At 37.9% G+C, this 18,470-nt stretch overlaps 1 protein-coding gene across 1 annotated transcript in view; it reads left to right on the top strand.

Moving 5' to 3' along the window:
• Positions 1 to 490: 490 nt before the first annotated feature.
• Positions 491 to 18,470, top strand: part of LOC117315491 (sarcoplasmic calcium-binding proteins I, III, and IV-like) — a 76,036-nt gene continuing 58,056 nt past the window's right edge. Inside the window, exon 1 of the mRNA XM_033869702.1 lies at positions 491 to 542. The gene's annotated coding sequence lies outside the window, so the exon portion shown is untranslated. The remainder of the gene's footprint in view (positions 543 to 18,470) is intronic.

Raw genomic sequence — 18,470 nt, 5'->3', positions numbered from 1 at the left:
GTGGTGAACCACACTCCCTCTAACACTGTGACAGATAACCGTCTCCCCCGCTGTGAACCACACTCCCTCTAACACTGACTCATCACTGCCTCCCCCGAGGTAAACCTGACTCCCTCTAACACTGTGACTTATTACCGTCTCCCCCGCGGTGATCCACACTCCCTCTAACACTGTGACTGATTACCGTCTCCCCCGCGGTGATGCACACTCCCTCTAACACTGTGACAGATCTCCGTCTCCCCCGTGGTAAACCAGACTCCCTCTAACACTGTGACTGATTACCGCCTCCCCCGCGGTGAACCACACTCCCTCTAACACTGTGACAGATTACCGTCTCCCCCGCGGTGAACGACACTCCCTCTAACACTGACTGATTACTGCCTCCCCCGAGGTAAACCAGGCTCCCTCTAACGCTGTGACTGATTACCGCCTCCCCCGCAGTGACTCTGCTGCTACTGCTGCTGTTGTGCTTGAGTATCAGTCTGTTTGAGGAGTAGGCAGGCGACACACGTGGACTTATCTAACATCAACCTTCAAACCTGGTGAGTAGACTTTTTCTTCTTTTTTTCTCTCTCTCAGATTGAATTGATTTTAAAAACAAAAAACATAACACTTGAAAAATCTCATTCACTCATTTGCTATGACGCGATCCGTAACTTAAAGATATTTGGACATTTTTTTTTGTTTTGTATTAATTAAACGGCAAAATGTGTTATTTTATGTCAGGTGTCCTAATGAGTGTGAACGTAACTCCGACCAAAAATACGTTTTTCAAAGTAACTTTTGATAAAAATGGGGAGAAAAATTGACATAGAATACTGTACTTTGAAGTGTATTATTCGCCTGCCGAGACGAAGCTGTCAGACCAGGCTGTCGCCGTATCACGACATTAACTATATATAGCTCGGGCGATGATCTTTTACAGGTAGGGATATAACATCCAAAACCGGTCGGTGAACACCAATAAAAAGGGAAAATTTTCATCACTTTTATCATCGCCGTTTTATTTTTGTGTGCTATATTTCACTTGATGATATAGGAGAGGTCAATTACGACGATTACTGGTAATAACATGACGTAGCAAAGGTAACATTTTGATGACGTCATAGATACATGACGTCATGTTGTCGTGGTAGCCTTTTTCTGTCAGTTGTCACTAGATAGAAGAGGAACAGAATAAATGCGTGCGCACGTTTATGGAGCTACTGATACATGATAAATAGAATCTAACACACAGTGTTCGTGAAACATGTACATATTGTATATCAAACTTGTTGACTCTTTTTCGAATGCACCAATTAGCAAGTTAATGCGACTGTATATATTATGCACTATCTCTCGCTGCCAAACGAATTCGCCATTCATTTAAGGTATAAACTTAATCAAGGTTGAGTGACTGAAATATTTAAGATGGTTAAACTCTCAAAAGGAATAGATAGTTCAAACCTGATTGAAATCTATAAAATGGAAACCATCCGTACTTATTTGCCCTTCTCGCAAGGTCATCTGTCCTCTTCGAAAGGTCATGTCATGCCCTCCTCTAAAGGTCATCTGCCCTTCTAGAAATTCAATCTTCCCTCCTCGAAAGGTCATCTGCCCTCCTAGAAATTCAATATGCCCACATTGAAGGTCATTTATCCTCTTCGAAAGAAAAATGTGCAAAGATTATCAGTACGTTAGTATCGTATATTTGAAGGAGTGTCAATGTATAGTGAAATGGCCACCTTGACTTGCCAGTCTAAAACATGTTTGTTAACATGGAGGTTTTGATACGATGAATTTGGATACTTTTTCTTGTACAATCCTTGATCCAAATGTTTATTTATTTATCTTATTTATTTATTTATTTATTTATTTATTTATTTATTTATTTTGTATTTTGTATTTGATAACAATTATCTGTATCCCGGGAGATAATGATAGGCTTATTTTCACTATCAGCTATTTGTAATCTCAAGAGCGCTGCCAAATTGAAGTCGTCGATTATCCGGAATTTCGTTTATCCGAAATTTCGCTTATCCGGCCATCACTTAACTGGAATACTGATCATCCGACCTCCAAAATTCTGGGGGTTTTTTGTGAGACAGATTTATTTGATGTATACAAAATTGTCTACATAATGTCTCTTCTTTTGCCATGCATGTGTATAATAGCCCGTTTTATAGAGGTTTCGGGTTAAAGATTAAACGATTGCTAAGCCATCAAAATACGGCTACATATACATGATTTATTAGGGTTCCTATGTGTTTAGGATTTTTGACTACACTTGTATACTGTTAAATATTACGATATCAATACAAATGTGTGTATATATACATGTATATTTATTACATAATACGTTGGATTTTCCTTAAATATACACATAACTATTGCACGACTAAAATTACTATTGCACGGTCACGTGCGAACTATTGAACACCTGTGACGTTTCGGAATTTCATCCTACCCGTTCAAGCGTCTAAGTCACTGATCAGATGTCAACACTGCCGACGACAATCTACTTTTAAGCCTACGGGAAAGTCGAAATGTTAATGTGTCTTAAGTGTGGTTTAGTGATTATGAAATAAAACAAGTATATCATGGGTGTCTGTGCGATAGTCCAGAATATTTTACCCCCGGTACTGGCAATCGGCCGACGTTCTATTGCACTTGGTCGATTCTGGTAAATTGTATAATATACATGTATAACGGACATCTCAAGATTCTACTCCTGCTTAGCGCTCAGCATATTTGGGAGTGGGATGACTGGTTCGCCCGTTGTCAGTATAATGTGACCGGGTGGGGTGTCCTGCTGGTTGTCTTCGGTAGTATGCTTCAGTGAGGTAGCACTATAAATCGGCAAAAGTTCCGGCCTATCACAAGGAGACTTAACACGAACACATCGCAGCCTCCCAAAACACACATACGCACTCACCACATGCATGCATGTCGCACACACGGGAGGCCGTCCTTAAATGACCTTAGCTGTTAATAGGACGTTAAACAAAATTAACCAAACCAAACCAAACCATCTCAAGACAAATACACAGATACAAACACTAGTACGAGGATTATAAATAGCCTCCCTTTTCTCTTATCGAGTTCTGCTCGATCACAACATTAAAAAACATCCATTTGGGAATACTTCAAACGCTGGCTACAGAACCATAAAAGGCCATTTTTATAAGGAACACTGGAAAATGTTGAGGGTTATTAATGTCACATCAAAGGCTGAATAAATTTGGAAATGCGTAGAACGTGAACCATCTTCTTGTTGAATTGAGTTGTTTTCTTTAAGTAGACAAGAGTTAATTTTGTATTTTTTTTTTCTTCGATACGAAAAAGTGCCCGTGCTGTGTGTTATAAAACACACGTTTCTTTGGGAAAATTGAAAATAAATTGCCAACTTTCCCGACCTTTATTCCGTAATTTCGGCTAATATTATGTTATTACAACATTTAAAGAGCACAGCAAAGCTGTTTTATACGCCTCTAAAGAAGAAGAGTTCCATTTTTTTCCTTGGTTTGTCATTCCTTTTTCCACTACAGCAAATAACTTTTATCTGAAAAAAACAGTTAGCGTAAAGTATACGCTTAAGTTATATCCAAAAATAGCTTATATAGTAGATGGCTTAAGTTTATTCAGCAAGATTACTTAAACCCATCATAATGAATACGAACACAAAAGACTCTCAGTAACCTTCAGCGCCTCTTTCTGGAAAGATTTGAAATTATACCAATTACTCAGAAATATAAATTTCCCTGTTTACAGAAGAAAACAAAACGGCAGAGTTCATCTCCTTAATAAGCTGCCAGCGCGTGCGGTCTCATTCAGTAAAAGATCATGACATTTTTTTTTCCCCGATGGAGGTAATCTAGGTCACGAACACGCTCTACTCTGATACTCGGGGCACCAAGCGACTAGGTCACAAAGACGGGCTTGCATACTGTGAGACATCAATAAAGCCGGAACTTTATATGTGGGGGTGAGAAAAAAACAGCAGTACCGGCTGCAGGTGTCTGCTAGTGAGAAATCGGTTGTTGCTCGGGAATATTGCTTAACACGTTGTTTTTTTCCAGGCCAATCACTACCTCTCTTCGAATAGTCTTCTTCCGAGATTACTTTATAAAAAAAAAACTAATAAGCCTTAACATTGCATTAAAGGAAGGAAACGGCATATGGCGTCCATTTTTTCCCCGATAAATTTTACTGATTTATTCAGGAGATTTCCGCTCAAATTGTGTTTTAAGTTACAAATCTATTTTTATTTTGAAGGTATTTCAAGTAGACAGCCATTTATTTGTGCAAATCGCATTCATGGACTTATTTGTTTTTGTTTTTGTTTTTTTCTTCTTCTTTTCAAAATATGCAAAAGATTCATGAGCGCTATTATTTCTACACTCAAAGCAGAAAAAGATGTTTATTATTTTTCCTTAGGCGCACAAAAGTTCTTGTGTGTTGTGTTATAGAGAACACGTTTTATAAGAAAATTTTTAAATAAATTGCCAACTCTTCCGATTTTTATGAAGTGAGAACTTCGACAACATACGTACCTAAACCACATGCGGGGGCACAACTGTATGTATACCTTTAAAGAAAAAGGGTTCTTTTGTAAGACAATTGGAATGTTTGACATTTTTTTTATTGTTTGAAGACAATTGGCACGCGGTATTTATTTGAATAGCAAATTGTACAATTATATGTTAAGTATCGGAATGAAGACTGAAACCAAAAACTAACGATAGTATAACCTCTGTTTGTCCGACTCATTACCAAGATGTCTCCTCCTTATACACCGGCCAGCTATGAATTATTTTGTATTGAGTAAGAAAAGTGCTATAGAAACAGGACTGCTTATAAGCTTGGGCCGCGGTGGCCGATTGGTTAAGGTGTCCCGACACTTTAACACTAGCCCTCCACCTCTGGGTTGCGAGTTCGAAACCTACGTGGGGCAGTTGCCAGGTACTGACCGTATGCCGGTGGTTTTTCTCCGGGTTCTCCGGCTTTCCTCCACCTCCAAACCTGGCACGTCCTTAAATGACCCTGGCTGTTAATAGGACGACAAACAAAACAAACAAAAGCTTATAAGCTTACATCTTTGTTCTACTTAATTCCCAGCCGTTACCCTAGCAAATATGGAGCGAAAAGGCCAATCTGTTACAACAGTTTATATAATAACTGTCGATTGCATAATCAATTAATTTCTATTCTATTAGACTTACGGATGTTGAGGTAGAACTTTTAAGAAATACAGACATGCCTCCTATTAATCCGTCAACGACCATTATACACCTGTTGAAAATATCACAGGAACATTCCTTCGTTTGAATGAAGTGTAAGTCACCAAAATGAAACTTATGTGTATTTTTCCCAAGTAGTAAAAGTTATAATCTTTGAACTAATACGGCAGTTTAACTCTCAAGGGAAACAAAAGTATTTCAAGTACTATATCATAAAAAATCTGAATTCGACCCGAAGTATCACTAATTACCGTAAAGGCAGGCGGTATTTGTGTACAAAACGTCATTTTCTGTACATATCGGCGTTGCTTTCGTTACTGGTAGGCACAAAAACGCATAACATCCTCATTTGGGCATAGATTTTATCAATAGAAATTTTGCACGTTTCTGACGTCCGAAAGTAGGCATGCCCCTTTAAACCATTGATGTTAATATTTACTCTTTAAAATCAATTTTCTGCTATCGTCTGACAAATTGACTTTCCATAATTTTACTACGTATATTCCTATCACACACATACATGCACGTGAGATGTATCACGTGTTCACACAGAACGTTTAAATACCCTTTTAATCAATTAAACATTAAGTTGAATATACAATTATTCCAGAACGTTGTTTAATACCCCGAAGCTTACTTTATTCATTGTATATCTAGATATTTGAGAATCCATAGACAATTGAGAATTCCAATATATATTTTATATCAATTAATTTTTATTTATATATACATGTATATGAATTACATCTTTTTTCTTCTTTTTTTTTTTTTTTTTTGCTTTACTATATCGGATTTTCAACGCAATAGCACCCAATGATTTTTAAACTTTGTAATGTAAGAACATGTATCAGAGCTCTGATTGGCTATATGTTCCTATTATTTCAATTGTGACGTCATATATTCATGACGTCACATGCATCATGACGTCAGCAAGGAAAGCAGCAGGGAAGTGAAACGTTTTTCCATGAAATGTTTTCAAACACATCTTAATTATGTGATAAACAGAATATTACATTTGCTTCAATTTCATGTGAAATTTATGAAGGACGTTGTGGAGTTTTCATTTAATCTTCCTTTAAATTCAATTAGAGAATCTGACTTCCCGTTTTCCAAATCCCATATGAAATTTAAAATCGTGTTAGATTTGCATAACCATATATCGTTTCAATTTTGTATACTTGTCCTAACCAAAACGACTCTTCTTCCTAAAAATAATATGTTGAATTGACAGGAGGATAAATATGTGTCGTAACAATGCATAATCTTGACGAAGCTGGCGTAAACGTTCCTAAAATAAAATCTATTTATTTCACAACAATTGCGAAACAATCATATATATTCTGATATTAATTACGTTTGTTTGCCGGGCGCATGGGATCTTTCTTTGGTAGGAAACCGGAGTACACAGAAAAACCCAACGTGGTTGAACATTTGACCCTTAACCTTTTCACCTCACAACGGGTAATCGAACCCCGATCGCCTAGGTGAGAGGTTGGCGACATAACAAATTACATTACGAACATATACCCAATTGAATACCACCTTTTTTCTTTCGATTTAGTGACGTCACTATTTTGCTTATAAGGTGTTTTTTCAATATATGATGTTGACGAACTGGTCTAGTAAACATAAAATACATAAAAAGTGATGACCAGTTGACTGTGACGTCACAACACGTTCTTCCCTGACATCCAATCGCAATTGAACACATCAAAGTCATCATGGTCGTCGCTTAGATACAGTTTTCTGGTGAATCTCACCTATATTTTGCTAAATGTTGCATTCTTTTAACCTGTCAATCATGATGTGTGTTCTAAACATATCTGTCACATGCTCTAATAACATGCATGTCGTAAAATGCGACCATAGCGCCCTCTAGTGCACACTATGTGTCACACGGTACATAACTATTGACACTCTGTGACAGAGAGGGGTTTTTGTCACGGCTTCACACTATACTGTCGACGTTCAACCTACAAAATGTATATCTGATATTATACTTGTAATATAAACGTATTTTCATATAGGATTGCCTAAACAAAATCTTGTAATCAGCAACCAGAAAGTAAAATGTTTGTTTGCCATGCGTGTACGTTTAATGGGTATAGAGCCGACGTAAATGTAAACTTTATTTATTTTATAAAAATTGCGAAACAGATAATTTCAACATATATTAATCACGCTCTTGGCTTGAATTGTAGCACACTAAAATATATGTTTTGATATTGCATAGTAATACTCTATTTCCACATGTAGGAACATTCGGAATACCATACAATATTCACACCTACATGTACATGTACCTATATGTGTTGCAGTAATGCACAATCACAATGAAATTGACAACAATACTTGTACATTTTGGAATTGTATAATCTGTAAGCATATTATCCGCTGTCGTTGTATCTTTTAAATCTAAACACTTTTTCGCAAGAATTCGAAAAATAACTCAGGAAATTAGTAGGCGTTATCACCATGATAGAAGTCGTGCTCTCATGAACGACACTTTGTTTCGACAATTTTTTAGGTCATTGCCCTTATTTTTTTGGGAATTTTAAATTGTTAACATTCTTCGTATTATTTTAAGTAAAGATCATTTATGTTTAACAACGTAACGGTTCCATATTCATAGATGAAATAAAAGTAGTATTGAAAAAGTAAGCTGAAATTCAAGTTGATTTTTATCGGATTATATTTTCTGGAAAAGGCACATCGACCTTCTTCGGGTTGAGTAATTTTGTTACAAAATGGCAAAGATCTGTTGATAAGAACATTCACGTGTTCAAGCAAAGAAAAGATGGTAGACAAGAAAAAAATAATCTGTCACTCGTTTCATTCGAAGTAGATAATTAATGATACATCTCATTAATATTTCAATTTTTGCTCGAAGGGAGACAAAATGATAATTCAAACTTTGGTGACATACAAGTACATCTGATACCAAGAGAAACAAATGGTTCTTTGTAAAAATGTCTTTGTTTATGGAATAATGGAAACATACGCAAAAACTATTTATAGTACAATCTTTGAACATGTAAGAGGAGAAAGATATACACTTCTTACAGCAGTTTGCAATCATTACTTTTTTTAATTACACTGTACATAAAAGGCATTCCAGTTTTGAGATTTTTGAGTTATATAGCTTTTTGAGCTCCTAGATATCAAACATTAAGTTTGGTATATTTTGTTAATTGTCCTATTACCAGCCAGGGTCATTAAATGAGGGTTGATTCTTTGATTTATTTGGTTTTGGTTTATTTTGTTTTAACGCCCTTATTAAAAGCCAGGGTCATTTCAGGACTTGTCACGTTTTCGAGGTGGAGAAATGCCGGAGTGCCCTACAGTCAGTACCAGGCAACTGTCCTAGGTTGGTTTCGGCGGTTAAGGGCTAGTGATAAATTGTGTCGGGGATACAGTGTACCTTAACCACTCGGCCATCGCGTCCCCTAAACATTTAGGCCCTTAGCATCACTGACGAGTCCCAGATAGATACATGTATATCACGGAGTCTGCGGGTGGGGCCGATATATCACGGAGTATGTTGGTGGGGCCGATATATCACGGAGTCTGTGGGTGGGGCCGATATATCATGGAGTATGTGGGTGGGGCCGATATATCATGGAGTATGTTGGTGGGGCCGATATATCATGGAGTATGTGGGTGGGGCCGATATATCATGGAGTATGTGGGTGGGGCCGATATATCATGGAGTATGTTGGTGGGGCCGATATATCATGGAGTATGTGGGTGGGGCCGATATATCACGGAGTCTATGGGTGGGGCCGATATATCATGGAGTATGTGGGTGGGGCCGATATATCATGGAGTATGTTGGTGGGGCCGATATATCATGGAGTATGTTGGTGGGGCCGATATATCACGGAGTCTATGGGTGTGGCCGATATATCATGGAGTATATGGGTGGGGCCGATATATCACGGAGTCTGTTGGTGGGGCCGATATATCACGGAGTCTGTTGGTGGGGCCGAAATATCATGGAGTCTGTTGGTGGGGCCGAAATATCACGGAGTCTGTTGGTGGGGCCGACATATCACGGAGTCTGTGGGTGGGGCCGACATATCACAGAGTCTGTGGGTGGGGCAGATATATCACGGAGTCTATGGGTGGGGCCGATATATCATGGAGTCTATGGGTGGGGCCGATATATCATGGAGTTTATGGGTGGGGCCGATATATCATGGAGTCTATAGGTGGGGCCGAAATATCACGGAGTCTGCGAGTGAGGTTGGCTGTAACAGGTGGTAGCTCGAAGGCTTTGGGATGGAAGGTTGACGGTTATATGGATGTCTCGGATACTTGGGAATTGAAAGATGACAAAAAGGGGTAGGCGATTTCTCGTAGACGTGTGAATAGAAATGTCGCGATATCTTCATAAAAAAATAGACGGTAAGGGGGAAGTATCTCTAAGCGTTTGAAGGATAGTGAAGTTTATTTTGCAACTGGGCTTTGTAATTTCTTTTCTTACCTTCCCTGTAACGTCGTATTTAATCAAAAAGGGCACGTGTAATGCACGCGTTGAAACACGAGAAGCTGTTATAATCTTACTCCAAGGTTCCTTTCTATCAGTCTACATTCAAGGTCATTCTTTCTCGTGATTTGCGGTAATTTTTAATCTGATAAATAGGTCAATGAAAAATCTATTCTCGTAGAATGACATTTTTCCTAGGTTCGTTGCTAACGACCCAAAGACGCGTCGCAACGGTCGGTGATGTACGACAATCGCGCCACCTAGCGTTGATACGAACCAGGTGTTCTCCGGATCGGTCCTGAAATATGCATGGGGATCTCGTTAGTGGAATGATTGATCCGCGGTAGAATATAATTACGATGCAATTATATGTGGCTTTTAAGCCGGCGGCTATAAACCGTCAAACACAAACAAATGGAGATCTAACAGTGCTGGAGTTAGCTAACATGACAAGGCGACTAGATAACAGTCCACCACAGATAGCCAGAACGAGGCTCGTCCAACCTGCACCAATTTTATCATTATTTTCAGTGTTTTGTTCCGCCTAACAAGTGCATGTTGGGTTTTTTTGTAGAGAAGTACCCCCTGTGGCAACGAGTGGCAATTGTGGCCGATGTTTGTCATTATCTCGCTAAATGCTTTGTCGACATAATATTGACAAACATCTTACCAGCTTCGTCATCACCATATTTTGGATTGATTGTCAAAACGTTTCGTATAGATACGTACTCTTTGATGTCATTTTTTTATTTGTTTAATTTCTACTACCAGTAATGTGAAAAGATAAGCCCCTATATTGCCCCCCCCCCCCATCTTTTCAATGACGCACTATTTGAATTTTTTATAGATTCATGAATGTATTCCATAATGCTAAACGTACATTAGCCCGAGTTTCCTCTGGCCCTGAAACCATGTCTGGTGTAGGGCCCCTACACCAGACATGGTGTCAGAGCCAGAGGAAACTCGGGCTAAACGTACATGTACATATACTGGCCCGCATCATTCTGTGCTAATTCGATGCCGCCATTTTTTTCTCTATTCACTTAATATTTGCTAATCTGTCCTTTCAAATACCCAATTGCCCACCATTTTGAATGTATCGTTTCGGAGTCGCCATGTTTTTTTTAAACTCGGCGATCATTATTTTCAAATTATATAATTTCCTCAAATTCTTAATAACGCAAACATATCCAAGTTATATCTACATGTACGTGAATCCAAGACACCATCTTCGCTAGCCAAGGCTTCTGATTACGTTACACTCCACGAACCCTTGGCGGATATAGTCGTGTTCAAACCGTCGCGCCCTGGAATCCCAGGGCATCCAATCAAATCGCGTTTTACATTCTGGCTTGGTTTCGCAGTAAACAAAAAATGCGGCACCCAGTACAGAGCTACATTGCCGACTATGTCATGGCATTTTACCTAAATACAAAAATCACAATCTTTGGGGGAACATTCGCAGTGTTTGATCAATTCATATAAGCCATTGATCACATATCTCATCGAAATGACACCAAACCTCGATGTGTGTTTGTAAACATCACCGATGATTGGTCGAAAATTTCATGCGTGAAGGGTGGTAATTTCGAATCACCGCTAGAGGGCCAGAACTGACGCCTATATCTGCCAAGGGTTCGTGGAGTGTAACGTAATCAGAAGCCTTGGCTAGCGAAGATGCCAAGACACGTGTATATAAATTTAATACCTAAATATAAGAGAGAAAAAAAGAAAAAAAATTCTAAGATTACTATGGTGTAGAATCGCTGATGGAACCCTTCCCCCTTTACCCCGCCCCTTCTATCTCTAAACAGTGCAATACTCAAAGTGCAGATTGGTTGGAATTCTCCAATCACCTTCTATTAAATTTGTTACAATATGTATTGTTATTACCTAAATAGTCCTATATTTCCATATACACCGGTAGTAAATTATGTATTGTTCCTGGTACTTTTATGCCAGTAGTTTATTTTGTATACACTGGTTGACCTAACAGGTAGGTCAACCTCGTTTCCATTCATTTTCCTGTTGGTGGTGTTTTGGGTTTTGTTTTTTTTATTTGGGTGGTAAATTGTGTATTGCATCAACTTTGATCATTGTGAAGAACTCTATTGATTTGCAAAAACTGTGATGATAGTACTCATTCATGTAATAAAACATAGAATAGATTTTAAGCGATGTATATTTAAGGATTGAATAATGTCATACACCTCAACATAACTTTATTCAATCCTTATATTTATTAAAAAAAAATTATATTTTGTACAATATTCGCTTTGACAAATAGGGACTTGTGCAAGTCTACCACAGAACTTACCGAAATGTACGTCATCACTCTTCGTCTACATATGGTTAATACTTTTAGGATTTATTTCGTGAACAAACTTAATAGCGAATTAAAACAAATATTAGTTTTAAAGGAATTTATTTCATATAAATATGATCACTTATGAAAAGGAATTAAAAAAATATAGTCCAAGCTCGACAAATGTATTCCTACGCCCGACTTGATATAGTTCATTGAAAAATGACTCGAGTTAACTGTGGTAGGTGCATTGAGTCTGAATTGAGTGGAAACATACAATGTAAATATTTGTGTATAAACTTGTTTCACTTGTATGTTATTTGCAGACACCTTTTTCAATATGATTGTTGCTATTAAATCTCGCTATTATTTCCTGTACCGTTTGGACTACGTACGTGTTTCCCAAATTGATTTATCTTAATAGTTTAAATACAATAATGACTGGATGTCCTCATATTTCCTGTAAATCGCCGATCACTCCTTATCGCCATTTTGTGTAGAATGTTTGATTACAATAATGAAATAACCGTTGTTTCCATCATTACACCTCCATATGAACGTCCGCCATTAAGTCTTTACTGGGGTCACGTGTGCGTTTGACTGGCATTAAGGGACATTAACGATGACTGGATGGTGATTGAGCTGTTGAAAATGTCCCCATCTCGCCAGAGGGTCCAATATACTGCAAGTCCGTTATATCGCTACATGTACACTCTACATGTCAGCCGGAGATCACGTGATTTCGAGTCACGTGGTGTTAAACGCGACGCATGGAAATTGATGATAAAATTTGATTCTTGGCGTAAATCTGCAGCAAGTATTTATCTACCCTCGGGTACCGTTCCCAGACTGCACCAGTAGTCTTGGGATTCCGGAACTTTTGAAACCACTTCATACATTATTATACAAATTAAATAGAAATAAAAACAGTTTGATTCGATGTCTCGCTTTTTGGTATTTGACGTTGATACTTCATAATTGACAATTATTAGTAGATTTGTCGAACAACAAAATTTGAAAGCCAGTGTTTGCCGATCAATATTTGTGAGCGATTTATTTTCGCGATGTTCGCCTGTCATGGCGATTTCGAAGACTGATCGCTAACAAAACGTTATCTATGTATTTCAGTCAACATGAAAATATTGCGCTGTTTAAAAAACACGTGTCCCCGCAAAATAATCTATGATTGTACGAACGCTAAAATAACCGCCACAAAAAAAAAATGATTTGCAGTAATCCACTAGATCAATCCGAACAATGTCTTATTCGTGGAACAAATGAATGTACCGGTTCAATCCTTCTTGTAAGCAATGGAATTAATTGCTACTACTGTTAGGTTATGGAATAATTTACCAATCGATGTCAGAGAGCAACCATCCATCAATTGTTTTAAATCTAAAATCCAACACAACCTTGGCGCGTTGCCTTTATTTTATCATGTAGGAAACAGAAAGTTAAATGTTTTACATACAAGGTTGCGACATGCTTGTAGCAGTTTAAAATATGATTTGTTTCGAGTTAATATAATTAATGATCCATCATGTGAATGTGGAAATGAATGTGAAAATGTTGTGCATTATTTTTTAGAATGTATATTATATAGAAGACAACGTGAAATTTTATTCAACAACATTTCTCAATATTGTAATGTCACAATCAATGTTGTTCTTTGTGGTTCTCCAAACCTGTCAGTCGAGCAAAACGGATATATTTTTAAATCCGTACAGACCTATATTAAAAAAAGTTATCGGTTCTAAGGTCGCTTAAGAATATTTCACTTCAATAGATTTACCCCCCCCCCCCCCCCCCCCCCCCCCCCCACACACACCCACACGCACGCACGCACGCACACACGCACGCACGCACGCACGCACGCACGCACACACACACTTTTTTTTTTTTTTTTGTTATTCTTTTCTTCTTCCTGGCTTTTCAGCTCGCTTCTTCTTCACAAATATCTAACTCTAGAAAACTTAATTGGTGATAGTGTACATTATTGTAGATATGTTATAAATATACAATGTAATTTTGGGAGAAGGCGTTTCTAAGTTGAGATAACTTGTGCCTCATCCCGGTTGTTATATTGAACAATAAAAATATGTTTAAATCAAATATTAATTGCATAACTGACTTAATTCTTCTACTTCTTTTGTCTTATCTTTGATTTTTGTTTGTTTCTTGTTTTTGTTGTTTGTTTTTTTGTTGGGTTTTTTTTGGGGGGGGGGGGGGGGTTGTTTGGTTGTTTTTCTTAATTTTTCAAGTGGTTTTTAACAATGCAAAACAATATAGTCATGTCAACATACAAAATAATTTCTATGAAATTTCATCCTTACCCCACCAACTTTCATTCAAAGTTGTTACATTGTCAGTTTTTGCAAGAAGAAACAAAAGAAAGGTCGAAAAGAAGAAGAAATATTAACTGCTGCTCTTAAAAGCATCAAGTCACCCCAGGAAAGCTACGCACGCCCTCGAACAGCACGAGACGAGTTATCAAGTGGCCAATTGATACGGCACAAACACAGAATGTTACGTGTTACTGTTTTCTGCTGACTAAATGGAAATCGTGGAGAGCGCAAGGTCCTGAGGGATTTGCTTGTACTGTATATGATTTCTGAAATCAAAAATGTTTTCTTTGACTTTCAAGAGTGCTCGCTGAAGTCGATAGTCCTAGTAAGTCGGGTCTCAGGCATAACTGACTTGTACGTTTCTGACACATTGCATTTATGTTTAACGTTAAAAAATAAGTCTAAAACGAGTGTGTTGAGAAATTCTCTAGCCACACACACACACACACACACATATGATATGTACGAGAAAATTGCCTTGTCTAAAAATAACCCCACTGTTATGTCAAAAGTCGGGCAAACTTTTATAGTCGGTTTAAATAGATTTCTGAAATGTCTCCGAGGACTTCAAGACAATTAAGTAGCTTACGATATCGATAAAAAATACATATCGCCAAGGCACTTATGGTCCCCACAGCCTCGTTCTGATTGCTGGTGACGGAGCTGGCGCAGGAAGACACGTGGATGACACAGCCTCGTGTTGAACCGGCTGAAGAATAAAATCGGTGAAAAAGCATCGTTAAAACGCAATATCTTTCACAGCAAGCGAAATCTGACAAACCAAGACACTAAAGCCGATGGCAGTCGGTTAAGACGTCACAACACCGACCAATCTTAATATTGATTTTAGTGAGGTGTTCCGAAAAGTGCACGTGCGTAACTTTCCATATAGAGCGCATGCAGTACATTGCTTCAATTCCTATCATAAAAAATGAATAGTTCTCTTCAACCATAGTACTTTGGAAAAACAGTTTTTGCATGTTCGATGTAGCACTTTATGTCATCTGGCAGGAAATGGATTTATCTCGAACTTCTCTTGAATGACCTTGAGATGTTCCTGATTAAATGTTAATATTGGGTCGATACGAGATCCAAGATGGCCGACATAGCCACCATACTAAAAAAAAGTTTTTTTACTGAGCTGAAAATTGGTTTTGTTTAGTTTGGTATTGTTTATCGTCTTATCATCAGCTTTGGTCATGTAAGGATGGTCTCTCCTGTGAGCGACATGCATTCGTGTGATTAATGTTTGTGTGTTTTGGGAGGTTGTGGTATGTTCGTGTTTGATGCTTGTGATAGCGCGGAACTGATGCCGACTTTAAATTGCTACCTCACTGAAGCATACTGCCGAAGACATCCAGCAGGACACCCCACCAGGTCACATATTACTGACAACAGGCGATCTAAAATTGTTTAGGCGCCAAACAAGAATAAAAACAAACTTGTGTAGAAAATAGTCGCCTTTTGCAATGACTTAAGTCATACCTGCATGCAGAGACATACAATGTATTTCCCCGTACAAGTGGTGGTTCCCTTTATTCGTGACCACTCAAGCATATCCCTTATCGAGAGCGCCCTGTCCCCTATCAAACACACGCGAGCACAGGTAAATCGGGCTTTGCGCATGTGTGTATCGATGTACTGGAACTTATTCGACATGTTCTGGTTAATCCGCCATTACGTCAGACCAAAACATCGTCATTTTAAATACACACAAAAAGCACATCGTTTTATTTTGGCCACTTCAAAAAGTTACCACATTAACCAAAAACTATCAAACTTATGGGATATAGTCTTATTGATCATGCACATTGTTTTCATTTATCCGTATTTTCGAAAATCCATTGGGTCCTATTCGACATGTCCAAGTTTGTAATTAAGCAGCCATTACGTCAGACCAAAACATCGTCAATTTTAAACGCACACAAAAAGCACATCGTTTTATTTAGGCCACTACAAAAGTTACCACATTAACCAAAAACTATCATACTTATGAAATGTGATCTTGTTTTTCACGCACATTGTTGTCATTTATCCGTATTCTCGAAAACCCCATAGGGACTTTTAGAAAATTGGAGATTCCCGCCGATCTTTCCTGCGGTGTGCTTGACTTTCATACTCAAAATACAAACACTTGGACAGCAAATTGTGATATATTTCATATTGATGACACTTCTGCACTTTGATATTAATAAAATTAAAGCACATAATTGGATCCTGGTGATGATTTCCAATAGAAATTATCTATAATTATGTGTCTGGTTTTCAAGTTTTCTCCAAAATGGCGTCTAGTGAAGACTGAACCGAGCGACCGCAAAGGATTGTGGGAAGGTCAGGGGCCACCATGTAAACACAAGGGCAAATAGAGAGCTACCAATCTCTGTATATATGTCTCTGCTGCATGGCAGGAAAATTGGTGTGATGTTAAAGAATAAAAACTGATTAGGTGTTGTTAACCACGACGGCCATTTTTGAACATGGTTATATCATGAACAACACGTTATTTAAACTAAGTTCCCCACGTAGTATTCAGCTCAAACTTGCCTTAGACCCTGATATGGTACTAAGATTTGTTAAATTATGGATTTTTCGGGACGATCTCCAAAATCCAAAATGGCCGCTATGCCGAAAATCTTTGAAAAAAAAAATCAAGACTTCTACTCTAGTTTGACTGGTGCTATTGTGATGAAAATTGGTAGAGATATTTAGGATAGGACGCTGAAAACTTGTTTTTACTCGTCAATAGTTCGATTCAACAGTCACGGCGGTCGTTTTGTAACATGATTTCGCAATTGTGTTTTTCATAGCAATGCATACTTCAAACTTCTACTGTTTCTCCAGTGGGGTAACACAAAAAAGTGATCTGCATAATCAAATACTCTTAATGGCCCGAGAACATATTGTTATTTTGAAATACAAGTGTTATAATGAATTAATTTCTAACCAATTATATCAATTTTATGTACCTACCTCTTACGTAGTGTTTTGTAAATCAACACTATATTTTAAGCTGGCTTGTAACAAGCATTTTCATTGGCTTAAAAAGTACATATATGTTATCAGCTCATAACGTAAAAATTGATGTCCCCATTTTGAATCGTCGCTTTTGATTGGGTAAAACAGCGGCGTAACAATTTCTAAGAGAAAAGAGTCCATTGAAATATGGAATTCCAGGGAATTTCTGCAAAGTTTTGGTTTGGTTTGGTTTATTTTGTTTAACGTCCTATTAACAGCCAAGGTCATTTAAGGACGGCCTCCCGTGCGTGCGACATGCATGTGTGTGGTGAGTGCGTATGTGTGTTTTGGGAGGCTGTGGTATGTTCGTGTTAAGTCTCCTTGTGATAGGCCGGAACTTTTGCCGATTTAAAGTGCTATCTCACTGAAGCATACTGCCGAAGACACCCAGCAGCACACCCCACCCGGTCACATTATACTGACAACGGGCCAACCAGTCGTCCCACTCCAAATATCCTGAGCGATAAGCAGGAGTAGAAACTACCATTTTTATAGACTCTGGTATGTTTCGGCTAGGGGACAGAACCCAAAGCCTTCCTCACAGCGGCGAACGCTCAACTAAAGGCCAAAAGTGAGGTATTGTCAAGGGAGACATTAGGACAAAGAAAGTTATCAAGAAAGAAGAGAAAAGATAAGATCCCAAGATTAGTCGCCTCTTACGATCATGCAATGGGGGCAGCAGGTACAATTCTTACGCCCTACCTGCAGCTGAAAACATGTTTTATGGCATAGAGCTATACACAAAATAAACCGATGTGATAAGCTCCATAACAAAAACGTACTAAAGTTAATTTTTAAATTACAACGTCTAGAAATGAAATGAAATGAAAAAAGATTAGAAAGGTACAATATGACAACACATCATTTAGCTTATTAATGACTTGAATCTATAATAATATAGAAACTGTTTTGAAATGAATAAAGAAGTATGCATGAAAGTTTTTAAATACACTGATAGCCTTATATTTATTTTAGATACTCTTGTAAACTTTAATTTTGAGATGAACGTTACTATTTTAAATGTAATTTATCAATAAACGGATTTTTTTTTTCAATATCTGAGAGATTCATTATAGAAAAAAATAAAATGCAAATGA

Source organism: Pecten maximus, chromosome 17 (genome assembly GCF_902652985.1).
Source record: "Pecten maximus chromosome 17, xPecMax1.1, whole genome shotgun sequence".
In the NCBI taxonomy this organism is placed as follows: domain Eukaryota; kingdom Metazoa; phylum Mollusca; class Bivalvia; order Pectinida; family Pectinidae; genus Pecten; species Pecten maximus.
Note: the sequence above shows the minus strand (reverse complement) of the source record. Positions and strands in the feature narration are given on the sequence as shown.